The 17,992-nt window shown below is 36.2% G+C and overlaps 2 long non-coding RNA genes across 2 annotated transcripts; both read right to left on the bottom strand.

The window, feature by feature from the left end:
• Positions 1-297: 297 nt before the first annotated feature.
• On the bottom strand, positions 298-4,801 carry LOC117279587 (uncharacterized). The gene is made up of 2 exons (XR_011414577.1): positions 4,447-4,801; positions 298-802 (listed from the first exon to the last, which is right to left on the bottom strand). It is a non-coding gene; the product is annotated as an uncharacterized lncRNA (long non-coding RNA).
• A 6,316-nt stretch (positions 4,802-11,117) lies between these two features.
• Positions 11,118-14,244, bottom strand: LOC104108052 (uncharacterized). Its single transcript, XR_688929.4, has 3 exons — positions 14,058-14,244; positions 11,926-12,013; positions 11,118-11,371 (listed from the first exon to the last, which is right to left on the bottom strand). It is a non-coding gene; the product is annotated as an uncharacterized lncRNA (long non-coding RNA).
• Between the last annotated feature and the right edge of the window lie 3,748 nt (positions 14,245-17,992).

Genomic DNA, 17,992 nt, shown 5'->3' with positions numbered 1-17,992 from the left:
TTGACCTCATTGATTAATGGCTGAAGCATAAAGAGATACCCTGGTGCTATAGAAACTGTAACGTTCATAATACTAAGATTAGAGCCAAGCACCCACATGTTGGCTGAACAAAGTTATGCCATGTCCTTTCACATTGACAGAGAAGCCAGGTTAACAAGTTGACAACATATTGGTACTAAGCGCTGAGGACATGAGAAGAAATGTATGTACATGGGATTCATTGATTCCATCATAACATAGTATACCCCATCAATATTTGACCTTGGAACATAGAGAACCATTTACATTCCTGAGAAGTTTCATGTGAATGTAGCCATTTCAGATAATAGGTGCTTTAGTGTTGCAGGAATACAGGGTATATTAATAAATCACATGTACCATTAGGAAAATACATTACAAGCTAAGACAAAAATAAAATCTTTAAATCATCTTCAACTATACACATGCAAAGACTAAGTTTTGTTTGCTGAGACAAACTAAAAGAAATAAACACAATTTTAAGGAAAATGGCAGTGCTCGCACCTCTGCTAAAACGCACTGTGTTATAGAAGGAGAAAAATATAATCTCAATCCTGAATCCCAAGCTCAACCTCAAGATCATCATCTTCTTCAAAGAGCTTTAGGAGGCGAGCTTGCTGTTCTTCCCTTTTCTTCTTCTGCCATATCTTGAAAAGGACATAACAAAATCCAACAGCAGCTAAAATTCCAAGTAATACAATAGCTACTCTCACTCCGGTGGAAATTCTGGATGAATGACTTTTCACTTTATTTTCAGTAGATGCTACTGAGGTATCTGCCAAACCTTTATAAACACCATGAAGGATGACTCAGCATGTTTACTCATAAATAGAGATCAAGTTACACTTCATTTATTTAATTTCTCATGGATTGTTATGATATTGCAGATATGGGATTGACAAATTTATAGCTAAACCTATAGGAGCATAGACAACAAGGCACTTGCAAGAATAACCCTAAATATGATTTTTAATTGATCTTGCTGAAATTGCAATTAACATATCAAATCAGAATAGAGAATTCAGTCTCTGGAGCAACTGGAGGGCAAGATTGGAACTTTATAAAGTCCCCTAAGAAGCAAATCCATGAGAAAATAACATCAAAAAACAATAGTAGCAACAAAATTAAGCTTTTGAAACTTAAAATTGCAAATTTGCACACCACTTGAAAACTCTTGAATCTTATATATTAATTCAATTTCAACAGCATTCAAATTCTGCAACACATGGGCTCAGCTCCCAGAGTTCTTATCCAGAATTGATCAAATATGGAGCAAACCAGTTGAGGGATACAAGATGTATCAAATTGTGTATAAGCTGAAACAGTTAAAGAAGAGCTTGCAGGAATTAAATAGACAACACTTCAGGAATATACTGACTGAAGCAAATGAAGATAGAGAGGCCTTGGAAAAAAATTCAGAAAGAGTTGCAATTGAAGCCAGGAGAGGCACGGCTGCAGGCACAAGAGAAGGAAAATTACCAGAAGTTCAGAAGGAGCTCTTACCTAGCTGAGATGTTTTTACAGCAAAGAAGTAAAGCTAAGTGGATCAAGCTGGGTGATGATAATACTAGATACTTCTTTTCTGTGATCAAACACAGGAAGCTTCAGCAAGCTATTACACAGCTGAAGAATAAAGATGGGCAGTTGCAAACTGAGCCTGACTCTATAGCTCAGATCTTGGTGGATTTCTATCAGGATATGCTAGGTAGGAAATCAAATCACAGAGTCAAAGCATTTAAGAGTATCTTGCACAATGGGAAAAGGTTGACATTAGAGCAACAACTGAGATTAGTACAACCATATCATGAGATGGATGTAAAGAAAGCACTGGGTAATATTGACAGGAACAAGAGCCCTGGGCCTGATGGTTACAGCAGTGAATTTTTTAAGGCTACCTGGCAGATTATAGGAGAAGATATAACTCAAGCTATACTTGAGTTCTTTAGTACTGGGCATCTCTTAAAGCAGTTAAATGCTACACTGATCTCCCGGATTCCCAAGATAGAAGTACCAATGGAAGCAGGTCACTTTCGACCAATTTCATGTTGTAATGTTCTATATAAGATCATTTCTAAAATGATTTGTGTCAGACTAAGAGAAGCAATGGGAAGTATTGTGGCAGAGAACCAAGCTGCTTTTGTCAAGGGGAGATCTTTAGTGCATAATGTGATGGTTTGTCATGATATCTTGAGACACTATAGCAGGAAGACCACTCCACGATGTATGCTGAAAATAGATTTAAAGAAGGCATATGATATGGTTAGTTGGGAATTTATTGCGGAAGCATTAGAAGGCTACAGTTTTCCAAGAGCATTCATAGCAATAGTCATGGAATGTGTTGCATCTACAAAGTTCTCAATTAAGGTTAATGGAGAAGGGCATGGATATTTTGAAGGAAGAAGAGGTCTGAGACAAGGTGATCCCATGTCACCCTTACTCTTTGTGCTAGTTATGGAGTATTTTTCAAGAACTTTGAAGAAGATAGGAGAGCTGCCTCACTTTAAATATCACCCAATGTGCAAGCAGACTAAACTCACCCATCTAATATTTGCCGATGACTTAATGCTCTTCTGTAAAGGAGACATGAAATCTGTTTCTAGACTAATGGAGGCCCTTGCTCATTTTAGTGAAGTAACAGGTTTAGTGGCGAACATGGAAAGGTTAAGCATCTTTATGGCAGGTATGGAGGATGACATCAAGAATCAATCGGTACAGCTAACAGGGTTCTCAGTAGGCACTTTGCCAATAAGATATCTGGGATTGCCTCTTTCCTCTAAGAAGTGGAATAAGATTGATTGCCACCAGCTTGTAGACAAGATAACAAGCAGGATTATAAGTGCCTATGCAAAAACATTGTCATATGCAGGGAGATTGCAAATTATTAATGCAGTTTTGTTTTCAGTTTATAACTTTTGGGGTGCAGTCTTTGTTTTGCCTCAGAGTATACTAAAAGTAGACAGAAAGTGTAGAGAATACCTATGGGGAAGTACTGAAGGAAAGAGGAAAGTAACATTGGTATCATGGGACAAAATCTGTAGACCAAAGAAGTATGGAGGTCTCAATGTGAAAAGTTGCAAACTATGGAACATTGCTTCTGTAGGAAAGCTAATATGGCAAATAGCATGCAAAAAAGATACATTGTGGATTAAATGGATCCATGGACTGTATATGAGAGGCAACCAAGATATTTGGACTCATATACCTCCTGTGGATAGTAGCTGGTATTGGAAGAAACTTAATTCTCTCAAAGATGTGATGACTAGCTGGTACACAGGCGACGTCTACAATCTGACCTCGAATGGGTGCTATTCTGTTAACAAGAGCTACATTGCACTACTGGGAGAGATGGACAGGCTTCAAGAAGCAGATATGATATGGAACTCAATTATGCTGCCAAGACATAGGTTTATAGTGTGGTTGGCTAGTCAAGACAAATTGCTTACAAAGGAAAGGATGGAAAGGCTGCATATCCAAGTGGAGGATGCGACATGCTGTCTATGCACTGATAGTAAGAGGGAAACACATAAGCATCTATTTCATGAATGTAGCTGGACACTGGAAGTAAAAGAATCACTGGAAAGATGGACGGGCATCAGAACACAAAAGCAAGATACTATACAATGCTTAAAATGGATCAAGGGGAGGCACTGGAAACAATTCAAGAAGGAAATAGCAGCTGCATTACTGGGAGCAAGAATTTATCATACTTGGCAGGCGAGGAACTGGAAGCAATTCAGAGGGACATATATTACTACAGATATAGCAACAGAACAGATAAAGAAAGAAATAGTGGAGAGAATAGAATGTAGGAAAAACTCTAGGAAAGCAAGCAAATGTAAATATCTGATCCAACAGTTTTGTAACTAGTTATTTTTTTTCTGTTCTGAGGCTTAGGAGGGTAGACATACTGCTCCTTCTCCTAAGTGCTCGATAGGTGTAAAGTTTGGTTTGTCTATGGTAATACATCACAGTTTTACCAAATTCAATTTCAACACAAAATCTAAAAGGCTCATAACCCATTCAACTCAATCCTAACACAAGATTGAATCTTTTCCTTCTATAGACTTCACAAAGCAAAACAAAAGACTTTTTATGAATTTAAACAACAAATCCAAGTGGGTTTCTCAAGATTTAGCATAAAAAGGTACAACCGTTTCTATATCATCCCCCTAAAAATCTCAAATACAGATTCTCTTTTTAAGAAAGAAAAGGGTAAATTAATATGAATTTGAGAATTTCAACACAAAATCCAATTGGGCATCTCAATATTTAGCAGAAAAAGGTACAAACTTTTCTATGTCGTCCCTCTACAAATCCCAAGCATAGATATTCTTTTACTTTTTTGTTCAGGAAAAAAAAGATTAGTATAAATTTCAACACAAAATCCAAATGGGTATCTAAAAATTTTAGCAAAAGAAGGATACAAACCTGGAATCAATTGAAGAAAAAGTGAGAACAAAGTCAAGAATATGGATGATTGAAGAGGTCTCGAGTTAAGGGTTTTACCCATCTGCATCTCTACTGTTTACTTCTCTATACCCTTTACGTTTTTCTTTGTTTCTGTGCTTAAAATAGGGGAAAATAATAAGCCATTAATTACTACTAGTCTTTATATTACGAGTATATGCTTCCTCCGTCGGCAACCATTGGCTTGTTGAAAAGTTTGTTGTGTTGTCAAGTTTCAACTGTTGGTGGATTTAGTCCAAATTTGGTGCCTAAATTATAATCCTATCTGGAATTAGCTTTGTAACAGAAGCTTCAAAAGAATTGAAGAAAGGAAAGTGGGAGAATAAACTCTATTTTTCACTTTTATGTGGAATTGTGAATAGACAAAAGTAGAATATATTCCTATTGAAGTTTTTTTTCTTAAGCACCGGTATTTGAACCATAAGATCCAATTACTTCAAATTTACGCTAAAAGGCTCGTTATAATCCTACAATCTAAAAAACACACAAAAAGAATTTGCAAAATAAAAGTAAAAAGGAAAAACAAAAATATGGAACTTGCTAAAAAAGATTCTAGTTTAAACATCGAAGCCCTCGCTACTTTGGTAAATAGATAGAAATATTTGTAAGTGCATAATGTCTTTAATTGACCGGCTACGTTTACATTGTCGATATTATACTCTTTGATTTTTCCTCCTCAAAAGTTTTGGTCTTTTTTTTTCGGTCTAAAGAAATTATTTAATTTTATCTCAACTCTATATGCATTTCAAAATTCTCTGCAGGAAAAATCATCCTACAGTGAGGATCAAGGGAATATGTAATATGGCCAAGTGTTTGTTGGCAATATTCTTAGAAAAATAAAAATATTGCATTGTGTGGTGGACATTATTTGCACAAGTTATATCTCTTCTTTTACACCTAAGAGGCCAAGGCTTTTTTGCCTATAAAAGGGAAGGTCATTAGTTCATTTTATACACACCAACAAGACTTGATTCTTCATTTCTTGTTTCTTTCTTTCTTCCTTTATTAAGAGTGTTTTGTATGAGAGTTAAGTGTTGGGAAGCACGTGTGTGAACTCTTTCTTTGGAGTGATCTTGTGAGGTTATTCCCTTAGGGTATTTGGGATTAATTAGAGTATTTACTCTAATTTTGTACTCTCTTTTGTACTCTTATTGGTATAGTAAAATTGCTCATCTCCGCTTGTGGACATAGGTCACTTTGACCAAACCACGTTAAATTTGTGTCTTCTTTATATGCTTTAATTGCCGTTATTATCAACTTGCATTGTCTTTGTTATTGTCATTATAACATTATTTGACTAAATTCTGCACTACACGAGTTCCCGATCCTAACAAATTGATATTAGAGCCGGATCTAACCGGGTTTGTTTCAGTAGCCAATGTGACTTTAACAAAGACTTATGTTGTAAAATTTGATCGAAGTACAAACTTCGGAATGTGGCAATTAAAGATGGAAGCTATCCTAATTCAGGATGGCTTAGATTTGGCGTTGCAAAGAAAGGAGAAAAAGTCGGATAAAATAACGGATGCGGAGTTTGCCATCATAGACAAAAAGGCAAAAGCATGTATCATTTTAAATCTCTCAAATGAGGATTTACGTGAAGTTTCTGTAGAAACCACAGCCAAAGGCATGTGGAAAAAATTGAAAACCTTATATATAAAGAGGTCGGTGAAAAATAGACTTTACCTGATGTACAAGCTTTATACAATTCGTATGGGTGAAGGTACCTCTATTCTCTCTCATCTTGACACCTTTGATTCCATTCTTATGGATTTGAGTAATAAAGATGCTGAAATTAAAGATGAGGATGAAGCCTGTCACAACCCAAAATCTCACATGTCGTGATGACGCCTATCTCAGTATTAGGCAAGCCGAAAATCTCAATGAACCACAAATTCTTTTAAGTCCGAAAAATATAATATTTAAATATAATACATAATCCCCCAAATACTGATACGAACACTCCCTAAAACCTGGAGTCACTGAGTACATGAGCATCTAATATGGATACAAGTCAAAAGAAAAAGGTCTATAATAGTGTAAGACCAAATACAGTAAGCGAGGAGATAGGGAAGTAGAGACAAGGTCTGCGAAAATATGGCAACTACCTCTGAATCTCCAGAAAATTAACTGTGCGGAAGAATTAACACTCGCTATATCCAGAAACACCTGGGTCTGCACACGAAGTGCAGGGTGTAGTATGAGTACAACCAACTCAGCAAGTAACAATAATAAATAAGGAACTAAAAATAATGATGAGCTACACAGTTACAATTCATTTCCAGTAATTCCAGCAAAGAATAGACATGCTTTCAAATCCGATAGTTTAAGTCAAATAATGATTACTATTCAAGTTCATGTAATCCGAATATAAAAATCTTTTAGAGAATTTCACAACAATGACAGATAGCAACTAAGTGCAACAACAAATGAAAAGCAAGTACAACCTCTCAGGCCAACAATCACTCCACTCGTCACAACAACTTATCCACTCGACTCTCAGCCCTCAGCACTCACACTCAATGGGTACCCGCGCTTACTGGGGGAGTACAGACTCCAGAGGGGCTCTTATAGCCCAAGCGTTATAATCTGCACGGACAACTCACGTGCCATAATATAAATATCTGGATCTGCACGACCAACTCACGTGCTATAGTATAATATAAGGATCCGCACGGCCAACTCACGTGCTATAGTATAATATAAGGATCCGCACGGACAACTCACGTGTTGCACGGCCAAATCACGTGCTATAGTATAATAACTCACAATCAGGCCCTCGACTTCACTCAGTCATAAAGCTCTTCAGTCTCCTGGGCTCTCCACAATCATAAGATCAGCCCAAATAACAATGATATGATACATCAATAATGAACAATAGAGACTGAGATAAAATAATCAAGTAAGTTGTGACTAAGTACAAAACAACAATTTAAACAGATAATTCATATGTACACGACCGATGTGGGTCCTAACAATACCAACATATAGCCTAAACATAGTTTCTATCATGACTTATAGTCAAGTTTCCACAACACATATAGGGCACATAACTATCAACAAGTTATTCAGCTTTACAATTTTTACGGGACGGACCAAGTCACAATCCCCTCGGTGCACGCCCACACGCCCGTCACCTAGCATGTGCGTCAACTCCAAAATAATCACATGACACAAAATTTCGGGGTTTCATACCCTCAGGACCAGATTTAAAACTGTTACTTACCTCAGAGCGTGAAATTTTTTACTCTGCTATGCCTTTGCCTCGCAAATCGGCCTATGAATGCATCGAATCTAGTCACAAATAATTCATTTCAATCAATAAAATTTATTGGAATTAATTCCATAAGAAAATGCTAATTTTCCATAAAATACCCGAAATTTAGCTCAAAAATCGCCCGTGGGGCCCACATCTCGGAACCCGTCAAAAGTTATAAAATCTGAAAGCCCATTCAACCACGAGTCTACCCATATCAATTTTACCAAAATCTTACCTCAACTCAATCCTCAAATCTACAAATCTTATTTCCAAATTTCTAAGTTCCAATCTCTAATTTACACCTCAAAATCATGTAATCTAGTCGGATTATTCGATGATAATTCAATATTATGTAATAGAAATGATCACAAGGGACTTACCTCAAGTTTTTCTTAAAAATCTATCAAAAATCGCCTCTCTTCAAGCTCCAATTTGTCAAAAATAGCGAATGGGACGAAGTCCCTACTTTATAATTCTGCCTAGACAGCCTCGGTTCTGCCTCGATCTTGGCCCTCGATTGCGGTCCTCGATCCTGGGCCTCGATCCTGACCCTCAATCATGGCCTTCGATCATGGCTTCGATCCTGGTCCTCGACCCTGCCTTCGATCGTGGCCCTCAACCCTGGGCTCGATCGTGGCCCTCGACCCTAGGCTCGATCGTGGCTTGATTCTGGGCTCGATTTTTGGGCTCGATTCTGGGCTCGAATCCGGGCTCGATTTCTGATAGAAGGAACTTCCAGCAGAAGGGAATTGCAGCAGCTGTTGTAGTTTAATTTTTGATCTGTTAACCATCTGAAACTCACCTGAGGCCCTCGGGACCTCAACCAAATATACCAACAAGTCCTAAAACATCATACGAACTTAGTCGAATCCTCAAATCACCTTAAACAACTCTAAAACCATGAATTACGCCCAATTCAAGCCTAATGAACTTTGAAATTTTTAATTTCTACAAATGACTCTAGAACCTATCAAATTACGTCTGATTGACCTCAAATTTTGTACACAAGTCATAAATGACATAACAGAGGTATTCCAATTTTCAGAATCGGATTCCGGCCCCAATATCAAAAAGTCAACCCCCTAGTCAAACTTCCCAAAAATTCAACTTTCAGCATTTCAAGCCTAATTCTACTACGGACCTCCAAATAATTTTCTGGACACGCTCCTAAGTCCAAAATCACTATACGGAGCTATTGGAATTATCAAAATTCAATTCCGATATCGTTTACACATAGGTCCATATCCGGTCAACTTTTCTAACTTAATTTTCAATTATGAGACTAAGTGTCTCATTTCACTCTGAATTCCTTTCGGATCCGAACCAACTAACCCGGTAAGTCATAAAATAACTATAAAGCATAAATTGAGCAGTAAATGTGATAACAGAATTATAATACTTAAAAACGACCGAGCAGGTCGTTATAAAATCGTGTTACTGCTTTATTCTCTACCCCCATCTTTTAAGCATATAAGTGATGCTATGCTTTATGCAAAGGATAATATCTCTTATAAGGATATTAAATCTATCTTAAAATCAAAAGAACAGATAGATAATGATATTAATGGGGAAGCTAGTGGAACTCAAACGGAAGTTGGCTTGTTTGTTAGGGGCAAATCCGACTCCATATCCAGATACAATAATTTAGAGTGTCGCTATTGTCATAAGAAATGTCACATTATCTCTGAATGCTATAAACTAAAAAATAAAGAAAAGCATAAAGAAAGAAAAAATGAGCACAAAAATACTGACACCGCCGAAGCTAGTGTAGCAACTGATGAGATTGAGGGAACTATATTTTTAGCAACTAAAACTAGTTTCAGATTAGACAATGAGTGGATTTTAGATTCTGGTTGTTTATATCATATGTGTCCTAGCAATGATTTATTTTCTACATATGATTCAGTTGCAGGTGGAGTTGTCCAACCTAGTAACAATGTTACTTGTAACGTTATTGGCAAAGGTACAATTCGGATCAGAATGCAAGATGGTGTGGTGAGAACTCTCACCGATGTTAGATATGTTCCTGAGTTGAAGAAAAATCTCATCTCTTTGGGCACTTTAGAATCCCTTGGGTGCTAATTCACTGGTGAAGGTGGAGTTCTAAAAAATTTTCAAGGTGCTCTTGTGATCATAAAAGCACACAGATCTGGTTCGTTGTATACTTTATTGGGCTCCACTGTTATAGGCCCTACTACAGTTTCGGTATCACACAACTTGTCTGATTTTGATGGCCTTAAATTTTGACATATGCCCGTTGGAGATTTTGCGGAGAAGGTGGAGTAAATTTACTATATCAACCAAAATTAGGCCAATGTGGAGATTTGTAATATGGCCAATATTTTGGCTAATGGAGTTCATCTCACATAAGCATAAGCATCTTTGCAAAGTGTAGGCTTTGTTGGAAATATTATTTGGAACCCAAAAATATTGCATTGTGTGGTGGACATCATTTGCATAAGTTATATCTTTTCTTTTACGCCTAAGAGGCCAAGGCTGTTTTGCCTATAAAAGGGAAGGCCATTAGTTCATTTCATACACACCAACAAGACTTGATTCTTCATTTCTTGTTTCTTCATTTCTTCCTTTATTAAGAGTGTTTTGTATGAGAGTTAAGTGTTGGGAAGCACTTGTGTGAACTCTTTCTTTGGAGTGATCTTGTGAAGTTATTTCCTTAGGGTATTTGGGATTAATTAGAGTATTTACTCTAATTTTGTACTCTCTTTTATACTCTTATTGGTATAGTAAAATTGCTCCTCTCCGCTTGTGAAATAGGTCACTTTAACCGAACCACGTTAAATTTGTGTTTTCTTTATATGCTTTATTTGCCATTATTATCAACTTGTATTGTCTTTGTTATTGTCATTATAATATTGTTTGACTAAATTCCGCACTACTCGAGTTCACGATCCTAACAGAATACAACTCTAGACAGAGGATGACTGGGCTATTTTGGAACATTCACTACAAAAAAAGGCTCAATTTGTGGGGGTTATTTTGTTACTTTGTGGAATTTTTTGACCCCCACAATATGAATTGCGGCGGTTTTGAAAAACGCCACACTTACGTTCGCCACAAGCATATTTGCGACGGTTTTTTAGAACCTCCACGACGACCGCCACAAAATGACTTTTTAATTTGTGACGGTTTTAAAGTCAATTTGTGACAATTTAAAACCTCAACACTATGATCTCAATGTTTTAAAAAATTAAATTTGTGTAGGTATAAAACCGCCACAGTATGATAAATATTTATATAAATTTAATTCTTGGAGGTGTTATGACCGCCACAAATTGCTATTTTTAAAATTTAGAATTCAAATTACATCGAGCCTAAATAATCATGCAAATAAACAATTTTACTATATAACACATTTAATGTAAATCAAATTTCATTAAACAAATCTGTCGTAACAAGCATCACAAATTCAAAATCATATCAAACTAAAGGAATGAGAACTCGTGTATGGTAATTTGAACATTACACCTTAAATTCATAAAAATATATAGTTGCACATCAAATAAACATAAAAAAAATTGTACAAAAGATTTGCTTGCTGATTCGAGTTGCTGCCACCCCATTATCTTCCATTCAAGGTGAAGTAAGCTAACTCTCCCGATCCTTGGGCTGAAACAATGAAAACCCTTATACATAATTAGAAAAATGAACATCACTGATATACATATATTATTGATATACATATATCATTGTACATATTGATCAAAAGGAACACTTTATAGAAAAGTACTATTAATATAGGAAAAGAAACACAACATGTTGCTTCTTCAAAAATAAGAAAAAGAAAAGAAGATGGTAATGCATGCTACCATTGTTAATAACTGATGATCCACGATTACCTCACATACCTCACATATCACAGTATGAAGTCAAAACAACTCAGAACATGTTCAGAGCTATTAAAACTAAGGATCAATTCCTTAGTAAGGTATGGCATTCTAGCATTCTTTTTAAAATTTCCTTTCTAACTTGGAGATTATGGCTGTCAAAACTTCCTTTTGATGAAGTACTACTTAACTTTGGTAGAAAAATTATTTCTACATGAGTTTGTTGTACTAACCATGTCAATGAGTCTATCTAACATGTGTTTATGGAAAGTGATGCAGCAAGGTTTATCTGAAAAGCGATAGGTGCTCCCCTCGGAATTAAGCATGTACACATACCTATTCGTGGGTGGCTCAATCACTGGTGGCAACAAAGGTCTAAAAATGCTGTTCACAAACAAGCTTTGCAGATAATTCCAATCATTACCTGTTGGGAAATTTAGAAGAATAGATGCTCGTGTAAATGTGGAGATCAAAAGAAGTTCAACTTTTACAACATACAACAACAGATAATTTGGAATGTTATGGCTGTTGTACAGCGATCCTTTCCGAAATGCAAGTTGACATTGCCTTGGATCAAGTACTGTGATTATATGGTCAGACTACAACCCATCCCTGAAACCATTATGGTAACATGGATGACAATTATAAAATGAAGAACACGATAGATGATATCTTACAATGTATGAACCAAGCCAATATCACTCCTGTGCATTGCAATAGAGAAGCTAACCAAGTAGCGGATTACTTGTCAAAAATAGTTTCCAACACATCGGAGAGTAAGATGTACATGTCTTTCTACCTTTTGCCCAGGGAAATCAAGAGAACTTTCATTTTAGATAAATTTCAAGTACCTAGCATTAGAACAAAGTATAATAAGGAAAATTTCTTTGTGAGTTAAGCCTCCAGTCCTGTCGTCTTGTAATTTTGGGCACAAGAGGATGTTTTACACCTCACTATATTTTTTATTTATTTTGGTTAAGGTGGACTCCATAGTGTTATAATCTTGGAGGTAAGGCAATCTTCCCCTCCTTCCTAAAGATAATACAACACACACACCCATCCATACTGGGAAATTATATTTAAAAAAAAAAATTAAAACAACTAAAAAGTTAGTATTTTATAATCTGACCAGTTTGTCACTATCTCAACACAAATAAGTTGAGGAAAGAATTTGTAAAATAATACTTTATACAAAGTACTTTATTCAAGATATTTCAATACTCACACACCTTGAAATCAAAAGCTCATTTTGTCTCTCTATTCCTCATTTTATTAGGACACAGAGCTCTCCAATTAAACTTATATGCCTTTTAGAGCTTATATATCTATCAGTAAGCAAGAATAAATTGAATAGCACCAATATCACCCCCAAGAAGTGAACCTATACTAACTACCTAAAAATTGATTTAGGTGATAGTTGGATGCAAAATTTATGTCATATTATTTCAAACAAGGCTTCCTTAAACTAGCAAATATGCACCCAATCTGCTGCTGCTTCTTTTTTCCTAACTCGTGCTCCAAATTAAACTAATATAAAATAAATGAGGCAAACATCAATTAATAAGAGAATCATTGGAATAGCAAACAGTAAGATGAAGAAGGAAAGTTTATAAAGAACCTACTGAAGTTAGATTTTGAATCATGGCCAAGTGAGCTCTAGCAATGAACCAATATTCTACCTTCTCTTGCATTTATCAATTTTAGTTGGTTGAGCTAGAATTTTAGTTGTAGATGAACTTATTATGAACCTTTATCATTGGAATGCTTTTTGAGAATGTCTTGAAGTTATGAGGCTTCTCTTAACTAAAGCAACATAATCAACCTTAGGATTTCAACTCTCCTTGGATGCTGACTATTGAAAAACTATCCAAACTATATGCATGTAGTAGACGCCAAACAATAAAATAAGCTTTGATAATATAGAGCCCTAGCTTATCGGAGAGCATAAATCGGGCAGATATTCTTAACTTCTACGATTTTTTCAACTGAATCACCACCATAATCCTAAGATTTCATATATTTCATCACAATCAACTGTCATTGTAAAGATAAGTTTGCTCACGTCACAAATAGTACAATACAATAATCAATGACAAATGCGAGTAATAAATCCATAAAGATACATATAAATTAAACCCATTAACTGAATTGGAAGAAATTTATAGAGTTGAGAAATGCAAAAACTAGGGTTGTTAGAGGAGAACTGCGGAAGAAACGACATAAGAGCCAATACATACCGGTCTTCTGATTCTCAGCTAAATATTCTCTACGGCGCTGATGAGAGCAGCCACTGTTAGTCGTCTCACTCTCTCTGACGTATATGAAAAATTATACTACTACATAACATAAAGAAAAAAATATCTACTCTGCAGCGTGAGCGAAAGCACAAATCAGAATTCCTTCCCGTAATAGCTACGAAGAGACATAGATTCATAGAACAACAAACTAATGAGAATATATTAACTTACCGGAGTACGTTGAGGGGACATTGCCGGCAATTTGGGGGTTCTGGGAGCATTTGATTTGGGGAAATAGCTAACCTTTGGGAGTATTTGATTTGGGGAAAACCTAAGCCATAAGAAGAGTGCTTCTTTTTCTCTTTTTGTTAAGTTAAAATTCACAACAATGAAAAAAGGCGCTTGAATTTTCTGAAAATTTTAACTTTGCGCCAAAAATTTAGTGAGAGATTACGGGAAATATATCCCACGCCAAATAAAAAGAAAAAATTCATAAAAAGGTAAATATTAATTCCATGCTAATTGTCGCTAATATAATCCTCCCGCTAATTTCATGATATTTTTTTTTTACAATTAACTAATTTCAGTCATTATTTATACCTCAATTATAATCTCCACATTATAATTTTGGTAGAATTTATTTGCAAAACAAACAATTCCTTAAATAAGGAACGTAGAATTGTTCCTCAATTGGATTTGAATCTTTAATTTTGTGGATTGCTACATAATTTGATCGTGTAATCTATTTTAAATAATATTTTTATTGTTTAATTTTTCTCAAAAGAGTTTTGTTTTGTAATATATGGAGTGTGTGTGTATATATATATATATATATATATTAAAAAAAGAAAATATTATAAAAAATATAATTTCTAAAGTTAACAACGGAAATTACAAAATTGTGGGGGTTAGTAACCGCCGCAAATTGTAGATATTGCAGCGATTTGCAAACCTCCAAAATAAAACCGTCACAAACGGGAATTATTTTGTGGGGGTTAAAATAAACGTCACAAAATAAAATAATAGTGGGGGTTTCTAAAAACCCCGTAGATAAACCGGCACAAATTGAGCCTTTTCTTGTAGTGATTAAAAGGATTGATAAGAGGTACATGCAGAAAAAATTAAGGAGTTATATGAAGAACAAAGATATCAAGCTAGCTAGGCTGATAGAAACGGGAGTGAAGCAGCCAAAGTCCAATAGAGTGGTTAATAACATTGTTACTAATTGGGGTTTTCACAATAACTATCATTGTGCTCCAAATGGTAGAGTTTGGATACCGTGGGATAGAAGCTACTATGAAGTGGAGTTTTCGGTCTTTGCATGAAGATTTGTAATAATTCTAATTTAATTTAGGAGTTATTTAGTAATTTAGCGCAAAAAAAACTTAATTATTAATTAATATAAAAGAAGAAGACAAAAAAAAAAACACTTAAAAAGAAGCAAAAACAACTTGGTTCGAAACAGAAGCAGAACGCAAAAGCAAAAAAAGAAAACGTAGTAGGAGAAAAGAAAAAAATAAGTTAATACAAAAAGTTTAATTACCAAAAAAAAGGGAAAAAAAGAGAGGAAAAGAGAGGAGAAAAATAGGGATCTTTGCCCCAAATCATCCGGGTAATGATTCTTAACTTTTATTTGAGTTTATTACATAATTATGAGGAGATTTGTATGGTACAAACATGGAGAAATTTTCATAAATTGAGAAAGTCAAACCCTAGGGTTTTTCAAAATTTATCAATTTCAAAGGCCAATATTATCAAATTTTGATTTTGATTAGTGTCTTGGAATCCTCTCGCTGGAGAATCCTTTGATGGTCATTCTCCGAAAATTTTGTCCTGCTGACCAAAGTTGACTTTGGGGTCGACCTTTGACCGCGAGTTTGCCTTGTATTAAATATTATAACAATATTCATATTATGATTTTTGACTATTCTAAATCCGTTTTTGTATAGTTTGGGATGATCCGGAGACCCGAGAGTATAATTTTGAGTTATTAGAACGAGTGCTTAGATTATGAATTCGAGCTAAGTGAGACTTTAAGTTTTGATGCTTGCTTTTCAAACCCGTTTTAAAAATATATTTTGTCTATCTGGCCCATGTATTAGGACGAGTGTGTGCTTGGCAGAATCGGTGGTCTTAAACCAGCCGCAAATATATATTATTTTGTGAAAAACTGAACTTATTTAATAAGTGATTTTTGGCGTGGCGTAGCCTCGTGCTATGGCGTGGGGAGTTAGAAATTATTTGTTCACTGTCGTAATATATTTGGGGCATTGTGTATGCCGTCAGGGTAGATTTGGAGCATTTATATGCTGTCGTGGACTCGTCGAGGTGTTCAGTTAATCTATTTCAGAAGCATTATTGGTGGAGAATAATGAAGACGAATATAGTTGAATATGTGGCTCGGTGTTTGAATTGCCAACAGGTAAAGTACGAGCATCCGAGGCCCATCGGTTTGCTTCAAAGACTTGAGATTCCCGAGTGGAAGTGGGAGCATATTACCATGCATTTCGTTATTGGGCTTACACGAACTTCAAAGAAGTTCGACGTAGTATGGTTCATAGTGGATAAGTTGACCAAGTCGGCACATTTCATTCTAGTAGCAGTTACCTATTCTTTAGAGCGGTTGGCTGAGATCTATATCCGCGAGATCGTTCGCCTTCATGGTGTGTTGGTATCTATTATTTCTGATTGGGGCACGCAGTTCACATCACACTTCTAGAGGCCCGTACAATGTGAGTTAGGCACACAGGTTGAGTTGAGTATAGTATTTCACCCCCAAACGGACAGTCAATCTGAGCGCACCATACAGATATTGAAAGATATGCTTCGCGCCTGCGTTATGGATTTTGGAGGTTCGTGGCATAAGTTCTTTTCATTTACGGAGTTTTTCCACAACAACAACTACCAATCAAGTATTTAGATGGCTCTCTATGAGGCATTATATGGGAGGCGGTGTCATTCGTCAGTTGGTTTGTTTGAGCCGGGAGACGCTCGGTTGTTGGGTACCGATTGGTTCAGGATGCTTGGGAAGAGGTCAAGATGATTCAGGATAGACTTCGCATCGTTCAGTCTAGGCAGAAGAGTTATGCCGACCGGAGGGTTCGTGATGTTGCATTAATGGTTGAAAAGAGGGTTTTGCTTCGGGTTTCACCCATGAAGGGTGTGATGAGGTTCGGAAAGAAGGGCAAGTTGAGCCCTAGGTATATTGGACCCTTTGAGATTCTTGAGAGGGTTGGTGAGGTGGCCTACAAGCTTGCATTGCCACCTAGTTTATCAGCAGTCCATTCGGTGTTCTATGTGTCCATGCTCCGGAAGTATCACGGTGATCCGTCCCATGTGTTAGATTTCAGCTCAGTCCAATTGGCCAAGGATTTGACTTATGAGGAGGTGTTGGTGGTCATTCTAGCCCGGCAGATCCAAAAGTTGAGGTCTAAGATTTATCCTTTAGTTAGAGCACGGTGGAGAGGTCAGCCGATCGAGGCAGCCACGTGGGAGTCCGAGTCCGACATGCGGAGTAGATACCCACATCTTTTCACCATCCTAAGCACCTTTATATGTCTCTTTGAGGACGAACGTTTGTTCTAAAGGTGGAGAATGTGATTTTGAGTCTTAGCTTTATTTTCATGTTTTGAGACCTTGATTAACTCCATTTAATAATTCTCGATTTGCGTGCATAATCCGTGTATTTTTCCGGAAAATATTTATGTGAAAAATTGAAGAAAATGTGATTTTTTGTCTTTAAATGATTTGAGTTGACTACTGCCAACATTTCATGTAAACGAATCCAGATTAGTATTTTGACGGTCCCGGTGGATCCGTATCGTAATTTGGGACTTGGGCGTATGACCACAATTGAATTCAGAAGTCACTAACTTGATTTAACCTGATTTATTGAATACTAGTAATTTGATGGTTTAAAGAATTTTAAAGTTTGACCGTCGGTCGACTTTGTTTCTACCGGGTTTCGATTTCAGGTTCCGGGACTTGGTATAGTTTCATAAAGTTCTTCCTTAGGAAGTCGATTGATTAGAGAAGCCATTTCGTTCTTCTCAAGTTCAACGTTGATAAAATTAGAATCTTGAATTAGAATCCGTTGTTCATATAGTATGTTGGAAGGTTCATTTAGACTAGGAAGAGACGTTTCCCCCCTTTCTAGCGGCGTTCCT

This window comes from Nicotiana tomentosiformis, chromosome 3, assembly GCF_000390325.3.
Source record: "Nicotiana tomentosiformis chromosome 3, ASM39032v3, whole genome shotgun sequence".
In the NCBI taxonomy this organism is placed as follows: domain Eukaryota; kingdom Viridiplantae; phylum Streptophyta; class Magnoliopsida; order Solanales; family Solanaceae; genus Nicotiana; species Nicotiana tomentosiformis.
This window is presented reverse-complemented; position numbering and strand designations above follow the sequence as displayed.